At 45.3% G+C, this 26514-nt stretch overlaps 1 protein-coding gene across 3 annotated transcripts in view; it reads right to left on the reverse strand.

Moving 5' to 3' along the window:
* Positions 1-26514, reverse strand: part of TCF20 (transcription factor 20) — a 123959-nt gene that overhangs the window by 52471 nt on the left and 44974 nt on the right. The window contains exon 1 of one of the 3 annotated variants that reach the window (XM_054061206.1): positions 14903-15013. The exons of 1 other annotated variant lie outside the window; for it this stretch is intronic. The gene's annotated coding sequence lies outside the window, so the exon portion shown is untranslated. Of the gene's footprint in view, positions 1-14725; positions 14836-14902; positions 15014-26514 lie in introns of those variants that run through there. One more of the 3 variants, XM_054061200.1, reaches the window with a different exon arrangement.

The following is a 26514-nucleotide window of genomic DNA, read 5'->3' on the forward strand; positions in this document are numbered from 1 at the left end:
TCATGAATACAGAGAAGCAGTAGGTTGACTTAACCGCATCCCAAACTTACTTGTGAAACATCTGAAGTTATTTCAGGCAGTCTTTCAATCCACCTTCTTCACGTGAACTTATTTTTAAGCATATCTACAATACAGATCTTTTTTCCTTCTTCAATCGTTTGAAACAGCCTGGTAGAACAACTTTGTTAACATGGGAGTTCCTCAAAATACAGAGCTGCTGCCTTCTGATCCTATCGTGAACAAGACTATTAAATGGTAGTCAGCGGCATGCAAGCATCTTCCACCGGTTCCATCTATGAGACTGCCCCAACCACTGCTGATTAGCGGGGTTCATCAGTCCTCCCACACTAAGATTACTGTGGGAAATCACAGAATCACTTTGTTGGAAAAGACTTTTGAAGTCATCAGGTCCAACCGTACCTGTTCACTACTAAACCGTATCTCTGAGCACCTCACCTACCTGTCTTTTAAACACCTCCAGGGATGGTGATTCAACCACCTCCCTGGGCAGCCCGTGCCAGTGTCTGAGAACCCTTTCAGTGAAGAATTTTCTCCTGATGTCTAATCTGAACCTTCCCTGGCACAGCTTGAGGCCATTTCCTCTCATCCTGTTGCCTGCCACTTGGGAGAAGAGGCCAGCATCCACCTCTCTACAACCTCCCTTCAGGTAGTTGTAGAGACCAATAAGGTGTCCCCTCAGCCTCCTCTTCTCCAGGCTGAAAAACATCAGTTCCCTCAGCCACCTCTCATAAGATTTGTTCTCCAGCCCCTTCACCAGCTTCGTCGCTCTTCTCTGGACATGCTCCAGGACCTCAATGTCCTTCTTCTAGTGAGGGGCCCAAAACTGAACATTCTTTGAGGTGCAGCCTCACCCGTGCCAAGTACACGGACATGATCACTTTCCTGGTCCTGATGGCCACACTTTCTCATACAAGCCAGGATGCCATTGGCCTTCTTGGCCACTTGGGCACACTGCTGGCTCATGTTCAGCTACTGTCAATCAACACCTCCTGGTCCTTCTCTGCCAGGCAGCTTTCCAGCCACTCTTCCCCAAGCCTGCAGCGCTGCACGGGGTTGTTGTGTCCTAAGTGCAGAACTCAGCACTTGGCCTTGTTGAACTTCATCCCATTGGCCTCAGCCCACTGATCCAGCCTGTTCAGATGGCTCTGTAGAGCCTCCCTAACCTCCAGCAGATCTTCTGCAACTTACTGTGCTAGGGCTTGGTTTTTTTTGAAATCCATATAAATCTTTAATGCTCTTTTTTGTCTCAATTATCAAAGATCAGACAAATACAGGACAGCTGAACAGAGTTTCCCACAGACAAACAGCTCAAAACACATGAGCTAAACAGCAAAACACCGTGGAGATATGCTTAATTTCAAACTATATGCCTAAAAGGAGCAAACCAAACCAGCAGCACTTAATCCAGTAGGAGGTAAGTGAGGTCTTTCTGCTTCGTTAAATTTTCTTTAGATTTGAGTTGACTACTGTGACCCATCTGTGCAGAGAAGGCTCAGGCAGCAGTCAAATGTAATATATTTTCAGTGATCTGTCAAAGACCTCTCACTTCCTAGCATGCTTATCAGGAAAGAAAATGTAGTTACAGGCAGATGACAAACAGCAAAGATAGCATTTTCCATTGTTGAAAAACATATAAAAACAAGTGGGTTATTTTTTTTAGTGTCCAAGCTTCTGATTATTAAATACTTATTCACTAAATGTTGTGCAAATAACAAAGATGCACATACATGTCCAAGCCATTTCTAGTAACAGCCCATATAAAATGCAGAAATTACCATTTTCATCCTTTCTCACTGCATCTTCTTAAAGTCAGAGTTGTACCTACAACCAAAAAAAGCTCACCAAGCTAGAACTTGAGCATAAGCAACTCACTGGCATAACTCGTAAGTAAACAAATTCTCTCTGGCGATCAATGATAGAACCCAAGGGAATGGCAGGAAGATGTGCCAGGGGAAGTTTAGGTTGGATATTAGGAATAGGTTGATCACTCACAGGGAACAGGCTCCCCAGGAAAGCAGGAACGGTGCCAAGCCTGAAAATATTCAAGAAGCATTCGGACAACACCCTCAGACACGTGGTGCGAACGCTGGGGTTGCTCTGTGCAGGGACAGGAGTTGGATTTGATGACCCCTGTGGGCCCCTACCAACTCAGATCATTCTACAATTCTATGAAACAATCCCCAGGATCTGAATTAAGCCCAAAAAAAAAGGAAGAAAAGATTTCCATGTACTGAGCATAATTTCTGTTGTCATGGTCAGGTTGCTAACCGTTATCCCTGCAGGTACACAGTTACCGCTCAAACACCAAAGCAATGCCTGGGAAGAGACCAATCTTGTTTCAGTTTTGGGGGAACTCTCCTGCTTTTAAGGAAGGTAAACCAGCTATGTCACAAGCAGATGAACTGAAGGATCAAACCTAAGACTACATCTAAAAGGAACAGATCTAACATATTTCTCTTACATTTGATGCCTTCTTAAAAGAAAAACCATTCTCGTTGTTAGCCTTAGGTGTGATATGGAAGCAAACTAACAGAGCCAACACTTGAAAAGGTCACCAGTTTCTCCATACAATGACACCAACCACTCACTCCTTTCAGAAACCTGTGATTAGCCTGAACTGCAAACAGATTTTCTTCATATCTTTATCTCTGTTTCAGGACCTGCTCCATTAAAAGTTACTTTTACACACCGCAAAGAAACATTATTGAATCACAGAACCACAGAATGCCCTGAGCTGGAAGGGACCCACAAGGATCATCAAGTCCAACTCCAGTCCCTGCACAGGACAATTCCAACATTCATGTGTCTGTGAGGGCATTGTCCACTTGCTTCTTGAATATTTTCAGGCTTGGCGCCAAGACTGCTTCCCCAGAGAGCTGTTTCAGTGCTCCGACACCTTCTGTGTGAAGAACCTTTTCCCAATATCCAACCTAAGCCTCCCCAGTGCATATTCCTGCCATTCCCTCAGGTTCTATAATTGGTCACCACAGAGATGAGATCAGCGCCTGCTCCTCCTCTCGTGAGGAAGCTGTAGACCACGATGAGGTCTCCCCTTCTGCAGGCTGGTCAAAGGCATTGCAGAGTCAGATATTATCTTATTCACTGCCGCACTCAGATCTGGCTGTCAACAACACACCATAATTTATCCTACCAAAGAAGCCTTACTATACCACTCAAACTTTAAACAGTACACAATTAATTTTCATAGGGAGTACCAGAATCTGTTGAAATTGATAACTTGAAGTAGATAAAAGTATCTTGGAAAGTATATAAGAATGGAAGTTAAAACCAGATTATGTTATTGAAAACTGAACTTAAATTCTAGGAAGCATCACAGCATTGTGTCTTAAATACACCCACATGTAGTTGTTACATGTGTTTAAGTGTCAAATAATAATTCATATTAACAACGTCTTGCAAATCAGTGCTAATGCTGGCTTTCACATAAAAACTGAATTTTGTTCTGCCCAAGGAAAACTTCATCAAAAGATTTCTCAAACGAGTTCCAATCTGCTTGGCCAAGCTTTATCTCGTTTCCATAATCTCACAGAGACACTACACCTTCTTTATCAAAATGTCTGTACGGCTTTTTAGAAAGTCAGTGTGTATGATCTTAAATCCAAACAATTAAGGAGATGTTTCTCACAGAACAGGTGAAGAACAGATGAGCGTGGCAGAAGGAACACAGCGAGCTTTGTCAGTGGAGAGAGGGGAACGCTCTATGGATTATTGTGCTAGATAAGATCTACATTCAGTTCTTATTCCATATATTTCCCTAAGTGGCCACAGGAAAATTTTACTAAGCCCAAGCCACTGAATCTTCCCATCTCACAGGGGAGACAGGAGCAGATATGTTCAGAGTATTCATGGGCTGTAATAAAAGGCACCATTATAAGTAAACAACAACAAAATAATCAGAGTTTTGTTTGTGCATATTATTTGATTGCCGATTTCTTCATCTACCCTCAAAATACTTTTTCTGAATTATTTGGTTTTTAAATATTTGGATAACACTAAATTAAAAATACCCAACCAGATTTTTTGCAGCTACAAGTCTTTCCTTACTCACTGTGAAGAGAACTAAGAAACCACCTCCAGTTTAGCTCTGCACTCTGAGTGGAGGCACTGTTAAATTCATATTCCTAAACACGAAGAAATAAGAAGTCTGGCAAGAACCAAATTTTGTTGTGAGCTGGTATTAAAGTTGTGGTGCTATAAAAATGTCTATTTCTAAAAATATAACTAATGGTCAAAGTTCAGCAGAATTTTGTCTGATTTTACATATCTGCTTTTATTATTACGTCATTAGTTCTTGTCTCAATCAACAGCACAGATGCACTTAAATATTTTAAAAATCCACCAACTGATTGCTGAAAGTTGTCCATCTAAATTTTTACCAGATGCCACTATTTTAATAAGAACCTATGCAAATCAGTCAGATTCCATTTTATGTCAGAGATTAAAAAGATTTTTGTTTCACATGCACAGTCAGTCCTCTATGTGCTAGCTTAAAAGATCCTGGCTCCCTCCACGACGCTAAGGCAGACATTCATGCAGCAAGCCAGATCAGGGAACCGATAGGGTCGAGAAACAATTATGCAAAAGAGAAAAGCCATTTCTGAACTGACAGATCCATTCACTGTATCGTCACACAAACATCTGTACCAGCAAAACGGACACAGCAGGAGCTGCTTAAGTGGTGTGGCTACTGAAGTGCACTTGAAATCAGAAGTCCAGATTTAAAAGCCTCTTCATCTTTACGCAATAGTCAAACAACCCTTCCCACCATCAAAATGAAGATCATACTGAACTCTCAGCTCCTTATTTCTTTTCTCCAAGCTGCAGATCAGCTGACTGCACACTCAAATCCAATTTACCAGCCCTCCAAAAAGTCTGGCAACTCGTTGTATGCCTCCTATTGTGAATTAACTTGTGCCTGTATTGCCAATGTCTTTGTACAAGTCAAATGTCCTGCCTGCTTCCACAACACAGCAACATTCAAGAAACCATTTCAAGCACATCTCCTGACCTGCTCTTCACCCCCTCAGATACAGCAGGCAGAAGGTTCAGCAAAAGCATCTCAACTCTCACCCAACATTCACCCTTCAGTTTCAAAACTGAAGACAGTGAAAAAGAAGTCAATTATTAATTGCAAGAAGAAAAGAGTTAGCAGGGTTGCCAGGTTCTACGTGTCCAAGCTCCCACTTCCACTGCAGAAATGAATCCTGTGCCACGAATACTCAGAACTACACAACAATAAAGAAAAAAAAAATCCAGCACATTATTTTTAATTAACTTTTATAAGGTGTTCATGCTAAGTACTAGCCCCCGCCTTTAAAGGCTTAAATGCACTCTCTCTTCAGATTATGACAAGTTGCTAAGATGAATACTTAGGTCATACTTAATATTACCTGTAACATGTCTTTTCTATTCAATGCAGTCTACACAATTAAGTCTTTTTATTCTGTTTTACAAGGCCTGGTGCAATAAGCCCATAACGAAGACTCCTGGGAACTCGTCAAGGCAAACAAAGTAAATTAACACAAAAATCTCTATCAGTTATGTGTGCGTATTATTACAATACAGGTTATGCACTGTATACAAGGATTAAATCCACTGATTAGAATAAAACCATTGTTCAGGATAACACCACCCAGTTATATTACAGGCAATAACATTAAAATCAGGGAGAAATATAACCTTGATCTACTTAAACTAACAAATTAAAGAATTACTGTGCAATTGCAGAAAAGCTGTACTCAAATTTATAGCCTCAAAACTTCTATAGATATTTTTTGTTCTTTTAAGACAAGAAATCTAGCTATGTGCTATACTGCTTCCAAGTTTCACTAACCAAGGTCTGAAATTATATCGTATAAACTCAGGCCACCATCACCAACGAACAAGATAGTGTTCCCTGTTACTTTAAATTGCAGACGTTCAACTCCAACCCTCTTCAGTCTGCTGCTCCAGCCAAAGGCACAGTGGAGGACAACAGCAGTCAGACCACACCATAGACACAAAATTAACTCTAATGAGCAGAAGCAGCTCACAGAAGTGAACAAGCTACAACCATGGATCCCCTCTCAGCTGGGATCTAAAGCTTTCTCATCCCCCATCAGATTAAGTATAATAGTGTCCAGCAGTGTTTGAAGTTGTTGATGACAACTGCATAGTTCATAGAATCACAGAATAGTTTGGGTTGGAAGAGACCTGAAAGATCACCCAGTTCCAACTCCCCTGCCATGGGCAGAGACACCTCCCACTAGATCAGGCTGCCCAAGGCCCCATCCAACCTGGCCCTGAACACCTCCAGGGATGGGGCATCCACAACTTCCCTGGGCAACCTGTGCCAGTGCCTCTCAACTCTTATCATGAAGAAATTCTTCCTTATGTCTAGAGGAATTCTTCCTTATGTCTAGAAAGCTGAGGAAGCTTTTACTGCATGTATTTCACTGCATCTTGTATCCCAGAGCATGTATCCTGAAGAAAGTCAGTAGTGGAAAGCAAAGAGGGGGGACAAACTTGGTACCGGAGAAGAATGAACACCTCTATAAATACAGATTAGTGGAGGATAACAAAGAGGCTGTATTCTGAGCATAACTTTTGGAAAAGGTAGAGTTAAGATTGCAAAGCAAGACAGAGGGAGCTTTAGATGGTCTGCTGCTCCTGAGAATCAGCCCCATCATTCTGTTAAACCTGAGTTCCCGCAGTCATTCATCTGTACACTGAGGACAAGAGAATAAACAAACCCAGAAGTCTCCCGTTTCTTTCTCCATCCTGCCCTAAAGAAAGAGGGACAAGTAACAAACCATAAATGATGGATTATATATAATCATTCCATATCGCTAATGTATTCCTAGAGTTCCACTACAGGAACATAACGATGAGATGCTGTTTCCTTCCTGGCTTTGTAATAGCCAAACATCCAAATTAAAACTGCAAAGTTTTCTACCTTGTTTCAGCTGCAAGGGTGACAACAAAGACAAGTCATTGACTTGTACATCCAGAATTGCTTCAGATTGAATTCTTTATGTTTTGTTAACCAACTGGGCAAAATAATCTTACTTCTTAGCTTATTTCAGGAGGGCAACACACGGAACTAATCAGGAAAAATGTCTTAGTTCATGTTTATTCATGAAAACCTTAATAAACACAACATTTCTGTGGATAACCAAGGAAGTTTATTCCCTAATTCCCTCTCCCGTCCACATTTAGGAGCTTCCTGACCCTGTTTCTCATTGGGCTAAAAGACGGGTTTTCACCAGTAAGCTTGATCCAAAATTGTTTGAGTCATCTTTTCCCACCAATTTCAACAGGCTTTTGGTTAGGCTGTAGGTTACCCATACAGTTAACCTCTACTCCCCTTGACCCTTCCAGCAGCTTTATTACATACAGACACCCCTTTGGTTTTCCATGAATTCCACCTTCCAAACGTACAGCAAATTTTATTTCTGCAAGGCACCAAAAGAAGGAAATAAACAAATAAAATATAGAGTCACAGAATCACTTGGCTGGACCTTTAAGATCATTGAGTCCAACCATACCTGTCCACTACTAACCCATAGCCCTAAGCACTTCATCTACCTGTCTTTTAAACACCTCCAGGGATGGTGATTCAACCACCTTCCTGGGCAGCCCGTGCCAGTGCCTGAGAACCCTTTCCGTGACGAATTTTTTTTCCTAATGTCTAACCTGAAACCCCCTGGCACAGCTTGAGGCCACTTCCTCTTGTCCTATCACCTTTCACCTGTGGGAGAAGAGACCAACACCCACCTCACTATAAACGCCTTTCAGACAGCTGTAGGCAGTGATAAGGTCTCCCCTCAGCCTCCTCTCCTCCAGGCTAAACACCTCCAGTTACCTCAGCTGCTTCTAAGGCTTGTTCTCCAGCCCCTTTACCAGCTTCACTGCCCTCTGGACATGCTTCAGTGCCTCAATGTCCTTCTTGTAGTGAGGGGCCCAAAACTAAACAGAGTATTCAAGGTGTGGCCTCACCAACACCAAGTACAAAGTGACAATCACTTCCCTAGTCCTGCTGGCCATGCCATTTCTCATACAGGCCAAGATGCCACTGGCCTTGGCCACTTGGGCACACATAAAATAAGTCAGATTTGTATATTCTAATTGCAGGATACTACATCATTCTGTTAAAAAAAATCCTGCACTCAGTTGAGCAATTCTCAAGAAAGAAAAGTTTTGCATCTGACAACTGGAATATCAGAAGACACCAAGATGCTCAAGGCAGCAAAGCACCCAGAACAAAAGGGTGTTTTCAGACCAGAAGGTGAGAATAACGACCCTCCTCCCCAGACTGCAGCAAACATAATGCTGACTGAAGTGAGAAGTACAGAGATGCAGAACTGCTCTGCACACAACCTTCCTGGGTCATCACCAAAGCCAGCCCCCTGCTACAGCCAGGCACTCTCATGGTGAATGGGAGACCAAGAAAGGCAAAGGAAGGGTGTTTCTCTGTTACTATGCAGCGATTTGGAGGAAAGGAGGATAAGGATGGCACAATTCCATTTTTTTCACGCAAAATCAATGGTGTACTTCGGAGCAATTCTCAGTTATGCTCCCATGACTTTGCTCTCCAGGAGCACACAAGAGAATCGGCCACTCGCTCAGCAATGCCCTGCGATACAAAGACTGCAGATACAATCTGCTACCACTTTCTGTAACAACTTCACCCAACTCGTTGAATTCACTGCTTGCTAAGCCTCTATCATACTTTTCAAGACCTATCTAAAAGACCACTTTTATGTAACAACATGCACGAGGTGCGGTCAGGATGAAGAATATCAGAAAATCTGATAAGCACAACACTTCAAGCAAACATGTTGGAGAAAGGGGGAAAAAGGAAACATTCCCCCTTCCACCTGCATGAAGGGAGAGGAAAAACCTAATAGTGGCAAATCAAAATGTACACGGTATGACAGAACACTGTTGACTTCACTCCTTTTTTCACTTGAATACAAGATGAGAAACAAAAGCAAGAGACAATGTAACACTGATCACCCAGCATTCACTACATTTATCATATAATTATTTATGTTGACAAAAAGATCACATATACAGTTCTCACTGTTCCACAATATCTACTCCTAGGGAACACTGTTAGACAAATCCAGTCTCATAAAAATTCAAATGTATCTAGGCATTTGACCAAAAGTAAAAGCAAACTGCAGATATAGCACTGGAAGCTGACTAACAGTTCTTCATTATGGTGCACAATGGTTTATTCCTTTAAGAACCATAGAATGACTTGGATTGGAAAGAACCTTAAAGGTAACCTAGTTCCAAACCCCATGCCATGGGTAGGGACACTTTCCACCAGACCAGGCTGCCCAAGGCCCCATCCAATCTGGCCTTGAAAACCTCCAAGGATGGGGCATTCACAACTTCCCTGGGCAACCTGTGCCAGTGTCTCACCACCCTCATTGCAAAGACTTTCTTCCCAATGTCTAATCTAAATCTTCCCTCTAATTCTCCTCCCTCTAATTTGTAGCCATTCCCCCTCAATCTATCACTCCATGCCCTTGTAAAAAGTCCCTCCCCAGCTTTCTTGTAGGCCCCCTTCAGGTACTGGAAGGTTGCTATAAGGTCTCCCCTGGAGCCTTCTCTTTTCCAGGCTGAGCAGCCAAAACTGCACACAGCACTCCAGGTGGGGTCTCAGGAGAGTAGTGGAGTAGGGGGCCAGAACTACCTCAATCTCCCTGCTGGCCACGATTCTGCTGATGTGGCTCAGGATACAGTTGGCATTCTGGAGTAATAGGTATGACACTTTTTTCTCTTTCAGCTGAGAAGTTTCAGGTATGTTTTTCATAGTTGTTAGTGATCTTGCATATCGCTGCAAGTCATCTTTAGCACACTATCTATCTCTGACAGCACTTCACCTCCAGTTCAGTTAAAAGCTATCACTAAGAGTCTGCAGTGCACATTTTTACCCAAAAAAGTTTGAGAACGATACTCTGGATACACTGCGTTAAAGCTCCCAGCACAGCAGCTCCCCACACAATTTCTAGCTAAGTACCAAGCTCTTATCAGAACTCATCGGAGGGTTCTGTTTATGACTTCCAATTTACTAGCAATTACATGACATTACATACTAGTAAAACACTCCAAACTAAATCATCTAACTCCAATACAGAATACACAATGACTCCACACACAGTCAGTATGGACACAGACACACCGTGTGCTTACAAAAAAGAGAAATAATTTCCCTAGCTTTTTTTATATTGGTGGCATCACAACACAGGCAAGAAATACTGGCCTTCTCAAACGGAGAACAGATCAAATCTCAAAGGGACTCAAACCAGGGCTTTCGGACAAAGAATCTGGTAACACTTTTCTGCTCTTCCAATATTATCACCAGTTGTAAACTCTGTGGCAAAAAGAAGAAACACAAAGAGTGCTGGGAAAAGCACGTGCATACCCACTATCTTCAGGTCAAGCTGACAAGAAGATGCTTGTGCTTTCTTCTACAACTTAACTCTGTTCTTGAGGAACCACCAGGCAAAAGGCAGGAAAAAACCAGGAATTTTACCACAACATGAATTGCTGCACCCAGGTTAAAAGTGGAAGCTTGACTGCTTGGGCTGTTGCTCACAAATACAGCACAAACAAGTTCAAGATTTGGTAACAATTAATTTTCACAAGCTTTATGTCTTCAAAGGTAAATAAGGAGCATACTAGACTCTACAACTTTCTAAACTGATCTCCAATGGGGCTTAAAAAAAATTCACTGTGGATCTTGTGTCAGCCTCGATTTTTGAGTCTTTGGGTTTGGCTATTTTGCCCTCTCTTCCATTTTTAAAATGAAAGGAAACCCATGAACATGAATCTTAGAATCATTCGGTTGTTTTTTCTTTTAAATAACTAAAAGCTTGATGGAAACGGTATCACACATTAGGATCCCATTATCAGTATACAACTGCTTCTCCACAAACCTCTGCTTACATCATGTTTGTGCCCTCTACCAGTAGCACTAAATAATTTCATGCAAAAAGACTTTCTACAGAGCATACCCAGACTATCAGAAGCCTAAAAGCTAAACAATTCTTTTTTTCTTGAGAAAAACCTCACCAAAAACACTGAAGAAATAACACCTTTTACTATCAGACTGCACTTGAGTTACTTGAATGGGAAGAATTGGTTGGTCTCAGTCCAGTCTCCATCAACAAATCAGCCTCTCAGCTGGCTCTTCGGAAACTGTCATCCATAACCTTTCCTGTCTCAGAGGCCAATCGCAGGATTAAGTAACACAACTTTGCATGCAGCCAGTTAAGGTACACACTGCCTAAGAAGCCAGCACTGTCAACAACATTTCTACATCTTCGTAAGTTTTAAGAACTCTGGTGCCAAAAACATTAGCCTAATACCCTTCACGAGTATAAAATACAATTGAACACAGTATGACAAAAAGAACACATCTTTTAATTAAAAGACAACTCCACCTAAATGGAAACCTGGGACACCCCATGTCAAAAGACAAAATATGCATAAGCCAGCTATCAACTCTATACCCATATCTCAAATTCTAGGGAAGCCAAGCAAGCAGCACAAAACTATTCAAGTTTATTACATACTACGCCCCTCATTCCAGATCACAACCTGCCAAGCTGGTAGACGAGCAACAGCAATTGTGCAGCACAATTCCTACGAAAGGACCTTCTAAGAGCAGCAGTATTGCCATTTTGCTGTGCTTCATGGGAGGCTTAGTTAAACATGACCTAAAAAGGAAGGGAGAAAGGGGGTAATGCAGTGATTTTCTTTTTAACATTGCACTAAGAGCCCAAAAGGATTCTTTGCACACATTTCTACAACAGGAAGGGGGGAGGAGGGCAGGCGAGACATGTGATCCAAATCCTACACATTTTGCTCCTTTTGCTACAGAATTTACATATGTATCAACTATAGATGGAACCATGTTAAGAATGGTTTTAACTTATACTGCTTTAAGTCTTCAAATTTAATCTGAGTAACGTTTAAAATGTAAACCTTTAAAGAACAGGTTAACGTCTCCTTAGTTCTTCAGTTGAAGGTTAAGGAAACCTTTTCTAACAATAAAGAGGGGTCTGTTTTACAACTACACAAACAAATTTTCTGTTTCATCTGAATAACCTTCTGGCGCTATGTATGCATTACAGAAACAGATTTACCACTTTTAACAAAAATTCACCTCAGGCCCTCTCTTACAAAGCATTAGTAACTAAGAAAAGGACCTAAAAAAACCCAAACTCCTGACCTCCTGTTAAAGACATACACAACCAAGCCGCTCCTAGCGCTTTCATATAGCGAACCATGCTTAACCTGCCCCAGGCTGCAAAGGTATATTAAAAGCACGCGCTTCAGTAAAAATGCAGGTTTCATCAATCCCCAGGCCTCAGAAATGTGATTTAAAGATCAAAGCCCAAATTGCGTCAAAACACACGCTATTCTGCTAGAAACGACACTAACAGATTTAAAGCTAAATAGTCTGAAGGATCCCAAATGCACAAGAAGGTCCAAAAACCTCCCCTACACATTTAAATCTATTAATACAGGACCCAAAGACTATCAGCTTGTCTGAGGTCATTCTCAAAACTATAAGCAATGAAAATGTACAGTAGCAAGTCATATTTTTTGTATAAAAGGTGTTGTCATACTCCCACTCAGGAAGCATAGAGGCTTGCTTGCTAATTTAACCAGAAAACACAAAAACATGCATTTCATGTACCAGCACTTTACAGAAATGAGCAGACACTATTCTCCTCTCCTCATAACATTAATAAAGTTGAAGACACAGATGACTACATTAATAAATCTCTCTCCAGTATGCCAATGCAATTGCCTTTCTGTGTGCTAACAGAACCTAATGCAGAGACAACAGATTAAAAAAGCAACTCAAGACAAACTAACATGGAATCCTACTTAAAAATGTACTTAAACTACTTAAAAATGTAGTTTTAAAGAAAAAAAAAACCACCCAAGATTTCAGCCAAATGAAAACCATTACTACAAAGTAAAAATATTAAGTAATATTTATCCCATGAGCTTAACCAAGTGGACTTAGTTCTGTTACACAATATCATTCACAAACCTCAGAAACCAAAGTTATCTAACCAAAAAGCAGTCTAGAAAATAGGTGAAAAAAAAAAAAACACCCTGGCTCCTCCTGAATTGAGTTCAACTGTTATAACTTTAGCCCAGAGGCTGCTGCATGTCCATCACCCAGCCACCTTATTGTTCTACAGAGACCAAGTAAAGCTGAACCAACTGCTACTACACCCGCGCCCCTATTGATCAGGAAGGATGCTAAAAAAAAAAACCAACAAACACCACTCCAGAAAGAATTACCCATGGATGAGTCAACAGATGGCAACAAGCAATACAGATGAGAAGAGCTTTCAAAATGCTTCCCTAAACACAGAAAGCTCTGAAACCCATCCTCAACCCCCTCACATGTACCTTTTTTTTTTTTTTTTTCCAAAGGAGGACTGGGAAAAAATGAAATCGTACAGGAAACAACTCTGCAATTGAATCAAATTGCCTGCTCTTTTAGCGAAGGGGGAAATGTTACGGATAAGACAGCATAAACACAGGAATAAAGCACCCTGATGGTTCCAAATGTACCTGCAGAGACAATCACTTGTTGATTCACACACAAATGTGCTCCTGCTTTCAACCTAACAACAGAGTCCCGGTATCACTAGACAGCCCCGATCCACAGGTTAAAAAGCCGAGATTCTGCAACTTTCTCTTATGCCTTCATTGAAGGGAAGGAAAAATAACTTCAATTGCAGTCCTAAACAAAACTTCCAGCCAACCACACAGCATCAACAAAAGCCAACCTAGTTGTCGCACTGGGTTCTTATTATCTCTGCAAACGAACAGGTTAACCCTCCAAGGAGGAAAACCAGCCCTGTGAAACCCAAAAACCGGCAGCACAGCCCCTCTGGCACCTCCAATCCTTCATCCCCCGCGGGGACCTCGCAATCCCTGCAAAAACACCCTGCCCACAGCATGGGGGGCGGTGGAACCGGATCATCTTTAAGGTCCCTTCCAACCCAAGCCATCCCACGGCTTCTTTGGGCTCAGGGAATCAGGCTGGCACCTTGCCACAAGTGAAATGCGCACAAACACATTTTTTCTTTAAAGGAAAGAAAAATAAATAAACCAAACAAAACCAAGGCAGGGTTAAACGTGACAGGAAAGGAACTTCCCAGGAGCCCTTCCACAGCCCCTCCTAGTACTGGAACCGAGGAGCGCCCCAGGCAAGTCCCCCCCATACCCCTCCCCCCCTTCCCTGTCCCCCCTCACCTGCGCCTCCCCCTACCTTTCCTCCTCCTCCCCTGTGCACCCCCCCACCCCTCCCTCACCTACACACCCCTCTCCCGCTTCCCCTGTGCGCCTCCCCACCTCTCCCCCTCCTCACCTGCACCCCCCCCACCTCTCTCTCCCCTCACCTGCGGAACCCCTGGCCCTCCAGCTCTCCTCACTTGCACAACCCCCTCCCTCTCTCTCCCCTCACCTGTGCACTCCTCAACCTCCCTCCCCCCCACGTCCCTCCCCCCTGTGCAGACCCCATCTCTCTCCCCCCACGTGTTCCCTCTCCCCTCACCTGCGCACCCTCACCTTTCCACCTCACCTATACAGCCTCGGCCCCTGCACCCCCCTCCCCTGTGAGCACCATCCCCCGCGCCCCTCCTCCCCCCCTCACCTGCGCTCCCCTCCCTCCCCCGCTGCCCCCCCCCCCCGGCGGGAGGAGCGGGCGGGGCGAGGGGGCTCAGCGTGACGCGCGGCGGGGCGGGGGGGGCTCTGCGGCGCGCGCGTGGGCGCCTCGCTCCATCCTCCCGCCTCCCGCGCCGCCCCCCCCTCCCCGCGCTCACACTCACACACGCGCGCACGCACGCACAGACAGGAAATAACAACGAGAGGGTGGAGGGAGAGGGGGGTCAGCTGACCCCTCGCCAGCCAATGGCGGCGGGCGCTGGGGGCAGTCGGCGCGCGCCAGCGGGGACGGCGCGATAGGCGGTGGGTCCCGGCCGGGCAAGGGGAGGAGAGCGAGCGGCGCGTGCGCGCGCGCGCCGCCCGTGTACAGATCTGGGTCTGCGCGCGCGCGCGCAGTGGCAGCGGAGGGGCGGAGGCAACGACGGAGCCGTCTGCCCCTCCTGCCCTCCCACCAAGAGCCCGCTTAAAGGGGCCGCGCGCCCACAGCCGGGGCGGGGGCAGTGAGGGAGAGAGGAGGGAAGGAGGAAGAGGGAGATGTAGGAGGAAGGAGGAGCAATAGGAAGGGACAGGGCGGAGGAGGGAGGGAGGGAGAGGGAAGAGGATGGAGAGGAAGGAGGAGGGAGGCAAAGGGATGAGGGAGGGGGAGAGGGGAGGGGGAGAGGGGAGGGGAGGGAGAGAGGTGAAGAGAGGGGAGAGGGGAGGGAAGGGAGGAGGGGAGAGGGGAGAGGGAGGAGGGAAGGGGAGGGGGAGAGGGCAGGAAGAGGGGAGGAGGAGGAAAGTGCGGGGGGGGGGGGGGGGGAGGCAGGAGGAAAAGAAGAGGAGAAGCCAAGTGGGACCCAGCACCTCACCCCCTGGGCCCCTCAGGGTGGGGAGGGACTGTGGCAGTTTGGTGGTTTCCATTGCGATAGGCTCATAAATCAATCCCTCCTCAGAGCCACGGGTTATTTTAAGATTGGGACTGATACTGTTCGGCTGCTTCTCCTCTTGGAAAGCAGGCAGGCAAGAGGCACGGGAAGTTCCCAGCCCAGAGCCATGGGCCAGGGCTGGACCTGGAGATGTGGTGGGAAACGCCACGCTGCCGATGCTCCCAGCCAGCCCCAGTGCCCTGAATCCCAGAGCCAAGCATCCCTGGTTGTGCTTCCACACTGGAGAAACAATTGTGCTTTTCCTAAGAATATCCACCCGTCTGGGGTTTAATTTTTGAGCGCGAGGGGGCGAGGAGACCAGCGGATGGGGCAGCTGGGAGCAAGGATGCAGCGCCCGCCAAAGTATCTCCTTCGCTTCAGCCTGCGGAGGAAGCTCAGTACGACACTACAGGTTCCTCCATCTGCCACTGGAGCATCTTGTGTGAGAATGCAGGAGGCTGCCCACCAGAGAAGTTCCCAGTGCTAGGCAAGGAAAACTCGAACATCGCTTAATACTTGCTTTGCCGGGAACTTTACTGAAACTGTCGTATCTGCTCCGTAACTGCCCTGTTTCCCAGGCTTTGTTCCTCAACCTCTCAGCAAGCACTGTCTCCCGTAGCAAGCCTTATTCCAGGAGAAGGTCCCTGTTTACAACTAATCCCAAAGCGCAATGAACTGCTTAGGAGGACTGCGTTGTAAGCACAGCCAGCTGACAACTTCACTGATGGCTCCCCCTCAGGTGACTTGCTCTTCATGAAAAATAAATACAAACCACCACATCTTGCACCATGCATTATCTGTCAAAATTAATTCGGTGACTGGCCGAAATTCCATCTAGATAAGACTGAAAGAACAGCAATAGTCTGGGAAAAAAAAAAAAAGAAAGAAAAAAGAAGCAGACAACAGTTACATGTGCTCCTACCATTTGTTTTTCAGGTTAACAATACACGGGTGTCACGGACTCCTCAGCTGCCATCCGAGCAATGACTTGTCTGCTCCTTCGCTCTGCTTTGGACTTGAGAGACATACATGATGGCTCCTTCCAGAGGCAAGCCTTCTGCACCGATCTACACCTTCTCTCCTTCAGATGAGACTCCTGCAATGTGCCCCACACTGGCTCTCTGGGAGCCGCACCTGGAGCACACAGCCGCTGTCTTAGAGCGTGCTTTTCCTCACGCAGCACAGGATGCCCCGGCTCCCCACAGCACTTGCTGCCCACTTGCAAGCAGTGTTCAAGGCACGGTGCTTCACTTAAGTGAGGTGGAGGTCATCGCTTCTGACGCCTGAAGAAAAGGCATGTTCACTGTGACAGACTGTGAGGCTGTTCTAGGTGCAAACAGCCTTAATCTTGCTGACTGCGAAAGCACGCTAAGAGCTAGGTTAGATGAGCATTCCCTCTGGGGATCCAGGACTGTGATAAAAGCCGTAATGGTGTGGGGGATAAGGGGTTTATAATTTGATTTTCCATTGTCCATTTTCTGACATTGAAGTGAGACGTCAATGAGCTCAATCCTTTATGTAGATTTATAAGGTAGGAGTTCCTAGAGCGCTGTACCTGAAGGTAAACTTTAAACTTACCTTACGTTAAAACCCTTCTGTATATACAAATACATTAGAACCAAGCTTATCTAGGTAAGCTCCATATATCAAAGTATTTTCTACCTAATATCCAAAATGAAATTGCAGCATAAATAGAAAAGATCCTGTAAAATGCCCAAAAAGGCACTGTAAAACTGTAGGGACAGCTACCACTCACAGGTCAAACATTTCTCAAAGGACCCCAAATAAGTGAATTTGCATACTTAAATACCTAGATCTCCGGTCTGCTGCACAGCAGCATTTCCCATCTCCACTAATGACTACTTCTAGGTGTTATAAGGGAAGTACAAGACGAGTCACTTCTTACAATATTTAAAAGCTCAAAACTGTATGGCTGATTTTAAAGGATGAAATGAAGTTCAAAAGAAGCGTGGCCAGCAGGGAGAGGGAGGTGATCCTCCCCCTCTACTCTGCTCTCGTGAGACCCCCGCCCGGACCACTGCGTCCAGTTCTAGAATCTCCAACACAAGAAGGATATGGAACTGTTTGTGGCCTCCCAGCCTTCCTGAAGGGGCTGCAGGAAAGCTGGGGAGGGACTTATTACAAGGGCATGGAGTGACAGGACAAGGGGGAATGGCTTTAAATTGGAAGGGGACAGATTTAGTTTAGACATTAGGAAGAAATTCTTCACAATGAGGACGGTGAGGCACTGGCACAGGTTGCCCAGGGAAGGTGTGGATGCCCCATCCCTGGAGGTGTTTAAAGCCAGACTGGACAGGGCCTTGGGCAGCCTGAGCTAGTGGGAGGTGTCCCTGCCTGTGGCAGTTGGGGTGGAATTCAATGATCTTTAAGGTGCCTTCCAACCCAAACCATTCTATGATTCTGTAAGTTTAAAACACAATAACTACAAGCAAATGCCACACTATTGCCAACTGTTGCACTACAGCCGATATCACTGCTAACGCACAGGGTCATTCCAAGCACCAAAGGAAAACAAAGTAAACAAACTATTCTATGAGTCTATAAAAGTAACCAAAACTCTATTAGTTAAATATCAGAGGAGCAGAGATGTCAAATCCTCTGCAGCTTTTGAAACAATGTATCAGGCTTTAACCTACAACCCCACTGAGCTTAATGCAGTATTTAATTCTCTCAGAAGCTAATTTTTGGCTGTCTGCAGACTGTCGATGAAAAAACACTGTCATTAGTACACCTTGTTCACATCACCGAGTTTTTCTCTGCCACTGAACATTTCACTTTCTTTCCAAAAGAAAGAAATTAAACCGTCTGACTTGGCCGTGCCGTGACAGGTACTTGACCACCATCAGTTACACAAAAAAAGATTTGTTATAAATAAAACACCATTAGGACTAGAGAAGAAAGCAACCCCACAGTGCTACTACAGCTCTGATCTACAAACACACAATCAGGGTGGGAATCCAACGCAAGCAGTTCTGGTTCAGGGTAAAGTCATCAGTAGTATCTATAATGCTCTTAAAGAGACTTACAGAGCAAAGCACCCTTCAATTCTGAAAAGAGGAAAAAAAGCCCAGGGATTTACGGCCAAAAATGGTTATTTTCAAACCACCACTCCCCACCCCGCACCTTAAAGGATCAATTTTAAAATCAATGCAACAAACTAAACATGTTTGCATGTAAATTTCCAGCAAATACATTCTATATCAGCGAGTAAGTGCTATAAATGGAGCAGATGCGCCACACCACAGTCATAAGAAAGATTGAAGCCTCTGCTTTTAGTGCTCAGCCATAACTGTACGGAGCCACCACAGTACTACCATGACAGAAACCTTCCAAATCCAACCCGTTTCCTCCCAGACATCCTCCTCCCACCTCCTAGTCAAAGTGCTTCTGAGGACAGAGGCTCAAAGAAGGCAGAGTCAGGCAGGAATACAGCTTCAAGACTTGGAACCCTCCTCTGCGATAGATGGGAGATTCTGGGCAAAATCAAGCCTCCTGCATAGCCCCCGGGGTCGGTGTCATCAGTCCTGCCAGTGCTGCTATCACAGCATACTCGCAAGCAATGCTGACTCTTTTACTGCACGTGAACTCTGCAATGGCAAAAGCAAATGTTTCCCCCTCCAGTTATGCTTTAATGTAAGGCTTACCTTGCACCTCCCTTTCCCCTCTCCCACAGATCCCAGAGAAAACAGGTCCTTCTGACTAAGAGAGGGCTGACAAATGGAGATGGAGAGCCTCCTTCTGTCTGTGAGGTCACCACTTCTGATCTAGCTGTAATACAGTAATTACTCAGTTCGTGTGGCTCTCCAGAAACACACATTAGCAGCTTGCAGGGAAACAGGATGACACCATTCCTGACCTCAACCACCTCTCATCTTCACACACTCTCTGCCTGGAAGGGGAGAGGATGGCAAGCGATGCAGCTTAGGGGATCGAGAACAAATCTGCAGGCAGCATACGCCAAAAAGACTCCGAGTGCCTCAGGGTTTGTTAGAGGAAAGATGATTTCTGAAGGCAGCTGGTGGAATCCTCCAAGAGATCCCTTCTTCTTTACAAAAGGTTTCATTGCCAATGAAAAGCCCTGAACTAGCAGCACCAGGAGGCTGAAATCTCCGCGGAGTCAGGCATGCAGATTTCTCACAGGCATGGCCCCTGTCCCCTCAAAGTATTACTCCTATCCTAATCCCTTCCCCTGTTACACGATTTCATGTCAACCACAGGGTTGCCACTGCACTTTCACAGCTTTCATCTGGAGACACATGGATGCTACAGGAATGGGCATTAGAGACTAGTTCGAAGATAGCTAATACAAAAGATGACAGCAAGATTGGGCACCTACAGGTCATGCAGCCGGGGACTGAAACTTATATTCACGGTGGGACAGCTACATCTTAAAGCAAGGGCAGCTGGCCTGTTTCTCTTTCTCCAAGGAAGACATCAGCATGGCTGCATTCATTAACATTTCCTACCTCTCTTCCCATCTAGCCCCAGGATTTCCCATAGCTTCCTCCTATTTCTTTTACATTTAGTTCAGAGTATTACATCTGACACTATACAGGGAAGCAGCGGCATTAGACATCTCCCAAGGAACTGCAGCAAAGACAGGGAGGGCTCTCCTCTCATTAATTCAGTGACACTGAACTTTTCCCCTTTAGACAGCGGGGGAAAAGGGAAAAGCAAGTTTCCACGTACTTGCTGGAAAGCATTTTGGACAACTGCAGATTCTCAACCTACTGACTATCATGTCTTGGGTGCGTCATTTGTGAGCAGCTCCCCTCCAGACATAAGCAGCTGTTGTGATTTGAGCTAAAGTAGAATCAGTTTTCTAACTTTCCAGCTACGTCTCGTCTAAGTAACTTAATTTTCTGAAAGTTAACAGCATGCTTCTCAGACAGCATCTCTAGCAGTGATAATATAGGGCACTGGGATGGAGAGAGGCCAATGCTTCTACTTATTCCTAGAGAAATCAAGGCCATCCTTGAGCTGGTGGATGCCAGAAGTCAAACAGGCGAAAAAGGGTGCACCTGCAGGGAGGGGCAGACAGAACAGATGACCATATCCATCCCATATACATCATACTCAGCATAAAACAGAGAGATCATGAGGATCTAGGATCTAGCTCTCTTCTTTGATGCCTGATGTCCAATGAGGACCCTGTCTGTCTGTTTGCTAGCTCCTGCTCCCGGATCCATGCATTCCTGAATCCAGTTCCTGAGCCCAGCTCCCTCCTAGCCTCAGACCCTTTCCCTCCTGTCAGCTTTGCAGCATTTGTGATTACACCATCATTGAGGGGTGAGAGCATGTTTTCATATATTTGTATATATTTTATTATTATTTTTCTTAATAATAATTCATTAAAACTGTAATTTTAGTTTCCAACCCACAAGCCCACATGTCTTTTTTCTCTCATTTCCCTTTTCGCTTTCCCTGGGAGTGGGGGAAGGCAATTGGAAGCCCAACTGTTCAGTTTTAGCTACCGAAATTGGCCAGGCCAGGGCTAAACCGCGACAGAAGCCTCTCCATAAGCTATAGCGTTAAGTCCTACAACCCAATTCCTGCAACAGAGCCACAATTGGATTAAAAGACTTTGGAGTATCTCAAAGGATGAAAAATGATAAAGCAACTGAAGGCAGGTAGCATGAATCATAGCAAGAGAAAAATTCAACCACCTATATAGGAGACATTTCTGTTCCATGTTTAATACTGTAACACTTCTGTCTTCTCACCTTCCCGTTAACAGTGAGTTGATTCATTGAAAGAAGATCTTTGTACTTTAAGACCTGCTCAGCCTTCTTCTGCTTCTTCCTTTTACCTCCTGCCAAAAAGCTGCTTCTGGCAGAGTCAGAATTAGTTACCACGATTGTGATACTGCAGACAAAAGAATCTGAGTCCAGTAAAAAAAATAGCGAGAAACAACAGAAGCTGGACTTTTGAGGAAAAGTGGATCGCATTTCCATGCACATGTCCAAAGTAATAAAGGTGGAAATTGAAATAGAAAGCCACACAAATACGATTCTCTAGCAAGACTGTCTCCAACAAGGCAGAAAAGGCCATCAATAAATCTTTATTACCTGAATTGCTAAACATATCTAAATAAAAGGAGAAATTCAAATATTAGAAAAACTCATCTTTTAAAACGGTCTTACATAAAACCAACTCTGCCTTGCCTGAACATGTTTTACAGAAAGGGATTTTTTTTCCCCTTTTACTCCTGCTGCCCTTTTACAGAGGTTTCATTTGCTGGGTTTTTTTCCTGCCTACAGGCAAGTGGGAATTTCCAGGCTTAACAAGCTTAAATCCCCATGACATATAGTCCCAAATTTTAGAGGCAACTAAGATTTTGATTCTTACTTCGCTCCCTGTTGGTTTCCTCCCTGGTGCATGCAATGGCTGTCTTGAATCTCAGCTGTTCCAACAGGAATTAAAAAAAGAGGTCCCTGAAGGAACAGCGTTAGTTCTTCCAGTCACCTTGCTGCTACCATGCTCCAGAACTCAGGCACATGAAACGGCACATGAGAAGGGCTTGCAGCAGTAAGAGGCAAAAGCAGAGAGCATCGGACTGGACAAAAAGCAAGAGGTCTTCTACATTCATCTGATAAAGTGGCTATATTTATAACTGGGTAGTTGTAATCCAAGGGTCCACTGAAGATATATGTTGAATGAAATCTCATTAACTTCTTGTCACAGAAATCGACTTCTGCTTTTTCTGTTGTGTATAGTGATGTTCTCGGGTCCCGATTCATTGGAGAGATTGGTTTATTAAAAATGTTTTTAAGGTTCCACCGTAGTGTACTTATAGATCTCCTATTGCTAACAGAACATGAGGGAAAAAACCCTACTTCAAACATAACTGCTTTAATTACTTTGTATCTCGAGACTCATAAAAGAACAATCAATGCTCAAACTCTCTAATTCTACATTTCAGAAGACATTAATGTCTTATTTTAGTGCCCAGCATTACTTTCAAGTTGCACCCAAATCCGAATAAGGATAGGGCACACGAGAACATACAGAACTTACAGCTTTCAACACAACATATTAAACAATTTACGAGCACTACCTACACGTCTGGGGGTGAGGGAAAGAAGCGTATGTTCATTCAAGACACCTAACCCAAGCGATGACAACACCTCGAAAGGGAATAGAGGTAGAGGTAACTGTCCTGGGTCAAGAAAATCAGCTTTTAATTTTGAAAAGTCTGTACAGACCCATCTTCAGGTCCAAGGTGTGTAGTAAAATCTTAAGTAACTTGTTTTTGCTTCAGGATTCCAGAGACCTTTCCAGTTGCCTACTGAGTTCAGCTTCAAACTGCTAAAACCTCTGCTTACATATCAGTGCTTCCATCGTTCCTCTTGAAGAATTATCTTCCGCAGCTGGAAATCCTGCTGGCACTCACATTTGTCCCGAGAGGTGATTAAAGACTGAAGGCCCCTCATTTAACAATTCAGTAAACATGTCCAGAGTAAGTAATTAGACCTAACCAAAATACCGTCAGTTCCATCAGAGCTCTGAAAATAATGTAGGCACTTCTTCTTAGGACACCACCAACAAGCACGGAAGCAAGACCAGAAGCCTCAACAAGCATGATTCGTGTCAACTGATCAACTATATACGTCTCCGCTGGTTATAGCCAGTTTTAGAAAACAGTCTGAACTCACAAATAAGAAAATAAGGTATCCTAACACAAATACCTTCAGGAGGAACAGCAGCATTCAGGCAGGCCATAGCCCTGAAGCCGGTCCCCTAAAAACCGTGGCTGAACCCAGGTGTAATGAAGAGACACTGCTTACATTGGTGGACAGCAAGCATTTCACCAGAGGTGGAATTTCATTCCCTGGGATACGTGCCCACAGCTCAGGATTCCCCATCGGGGCCAAGCCTTCCTACGGCAGGGACCGTAGGGCAACAGAACAGATGACTACTCTTCTTCGAAACGAGCAATGCTTCAGACTCTTACAATGTAATTCATTCCACAGGCTGAAGATCAAGGTGTTGGCTTACTTCTAATATTGATGAAAAGGGGTAGTCACCCTATTTATAATCAGCCAGCTTATCTCATTTCAAGAAACAGAAAGTCAGCAGCCAGCCTTAGGTGATAAGTAGGGGATTTCCTTAACAGTTCCCTTCGCTGAGATTGAAGAGAAGTTTAAAAAAAAAAAAAAAGCAGCGGTGGTTACAAGAAAAGGAATATCTTAATAGAGAGGTGGGGACACACACCAATTAACATTTTCAGCTCATTTCCCTTTCACCACTGCCTGGAAATTCTCCTCTGATGGAAGCATTGCCTGCCTAGGGCTTTTTGAGAGACCCTTGCACATCCTCACTGATTACTTCCCCTACTCAGGGAGACAGACTGTCCTTTACCCTAAATGCTTTTATCCTCTTGATGAGGTCTCTTACACAGCTGGATCCTGCCTCATTCTCCCAGTGCAATCTCTGAGCCTGAGAGAAGACACCTGGGGACCTTCCACTTTGCTTAGGAAAGAGATTTAATCCTTTCACATCCTAGCGTGCGGCTGAAGTGATGCATGCTTCCCCTCCTTTCCCAAACACCTATGGTTACAGTCCTGGGAAACGGATGTCCCCAGCTGAAGAGAAATCAAAGAAAAGGGTTCTCTCCACTGTTTTCTGCCCTTTCAGGAGTCATTTAAAAGCAAGTGGAGATAAAGAACTGAGGAAAATCCCACAGGGGACAATCCTGCTGTACCCAGACAAGATGATGAGGCTTAAAATCTCTCCCGTATCTAATCTTAGCTATATCACATCCACGACGTCCTCTGCCCTCAGTTTTGCAGGGTGCATTTCATTCATCTTCCCAGGCTCACACACAGCGTCCAGTCCCACCTCATCTCCCCGACTTCTGCCCTCCCTGGGGACGGTGGTCCGAAGGAGGACTCCTTGATGGGTCATTTAAGTTAATTTTCCAAGGGGGCTGTGGGGCGATTCCAGGCTTCACTTTCAGCCAAGCTGGGTCGTGATTGAGACAAGCCAACAGACAGCATTCCACACAACGATTTTTATCTTCAAAGCGCTTTACAAACTAACAAATCCTTACTTCCCCTCTGAGAGAAGAAGAAACAAAAAACCAAACCGTAAACATCACAACCATGATGGAGTAGAGATGCAAATAACCCTCAAAGTCCTTTCATGTCAGAGGAGAGGAGTCCTGTCGTGCAGCAGTGCTTTGGGTTTGGGTTTTTTTGTGGTCATTTTGGCATCTGCACCAAAGCCTTGGATTTGAATCCTCTTGGAGATCACTACGGATGGTACAGCAGGACAGAAGCTGTCAAGTCGTGGCCAGCAGGCCCTTTTCCCTCGGGGCCGTGGAGCTGGGGGTCTGAGAAGAAGGCAGCAGCACGCCGGTGTCTTCCAAGAATCCACTTGCCTGTTCAGACTGCAAAAGTGCTGCACGATTAATTATACATCTGTGCTACAAAAGATCAGCTCGGTAACTGCAGGGGGTGCTATTCATCAGCCTTGAAATGCCTTGGCAGAGGACAGCCAGGGTCCAGTAGTTGAAATAAAGAAATAAATAACTACAAAAGCAGGATGCGCTCTAGGTCGTTAGGAGTGAAGTGCAGCAGCGGGACTCAAGTGACCGGGGAGCAGAGAGGAGCCTGGTGCTGCAGCTGGTCAGGATGCGATGCTTTGCCCACGAGCTTTGCCAAATGGATTGGCAGAGAAGCCACCGGTCATCAGGGTGTCATTGGGGTGAGGCGAGGAGGCAGAGCTGTGGCAGCAAGGAGCCTGCCTGACACCTGCGTGCACTTTTCCTTCCTCAGCCCTCCCCTTCTGAGGACGCAACAAAACATCACGTTCCCAGCAGTGAGAGTCCTGTCCAAAGTGGCTTCACCACAGGGGCAAATTCAGAAGGACCCCCCCCTTCCCTCATCCCTTTCTTTTGCAGCCCCCCTTTTCCCGGAGCGGGCGTTTAGCAAGTACAAATGCACCACAACATCAGGCATCCTTCCACTGTCACTCTCCACTATCCTTCCTCCTCCAGACACACACACTAACACAAAATGACGGCTTCCTCAGCAGACTGAATGAGCAAAGCCCTCGCGCCAATCCTTAATTGTCTGCGCTTTACTCTCTCACTCCAGTTATATTATATCACAAAACTCAAAGCAGCCCACCCACTGCCCCAGCCTTTGTCCAAAATCTCAAGTGAACGGTAAATTGGCCACAGGAAAAACAAAATTGCTGAAGAAGAAGGGAGGGGCAAGCAACCCCCCCCTTTTTCCTCCTCCTCCCCTTTTTCTTTTTCTTCTCCCCCCCCTTTTCTTTTTTTTGAGGTTGCTCTTTGCTGGTTGCACCCACATCGCTATTGTGCAGCTGCCAGTTAAAAAAACAACAACAACAATCACCCCCCGCCCTCCCCCTAAAAGATGGAGATATTAAAGCAGGAGTGCTATCCCGGAGCCCTTGAGACTGTGACCCCGAGGCCCTGCCCTCCTCCCTCCTGCTGTCCCCACTCCTCTCGGCGACATCGCAGCCCCCCCTCCTGCAGAGCCCGATTGTGGGGGGGGGGGGGAGGTAAAAAAAAAAACCAACCCCGCCGCCAAAAGCAAAGCAAAGCAGCAGCAGAACCGCCGGCGAGGGATGCAGGGGGAAGGGAGGGAAGGGGGGAGAGGGGGGGAAGCCACCCGCGCCCAGACAGAGGCACCAGTGCCGCTGCCCCCCCGGGTCCCCCCGGCGGCGTCACGGGGCGGGGTGGCCGCTGCGGGGCAACCTCTCAACTTTCCGGGAGAGAGAGAGAGAGAGGGAGAGAGAGAGATAAAAGCCCATTTTACTGTACCTTTCTGGCATCTTTCTCAGCTCTCCCTGCTGCTTTCTCCCCACCCCCTTCCGATTT

The sequence above is a fragment of the Cuculus canorus genome, chromosome 1, assembly GCF_017976375.1.
Source record: "Cuculus canorus isolate bCucCan1 chromosome 1, bCucCan1.pri, whole genome shotgun sequence".
NCBI lineage: Eukaryota > Metazoa > Chordata > Aves > Cuculiformes > Cuculidae > Cuculus > Cuculus canorus.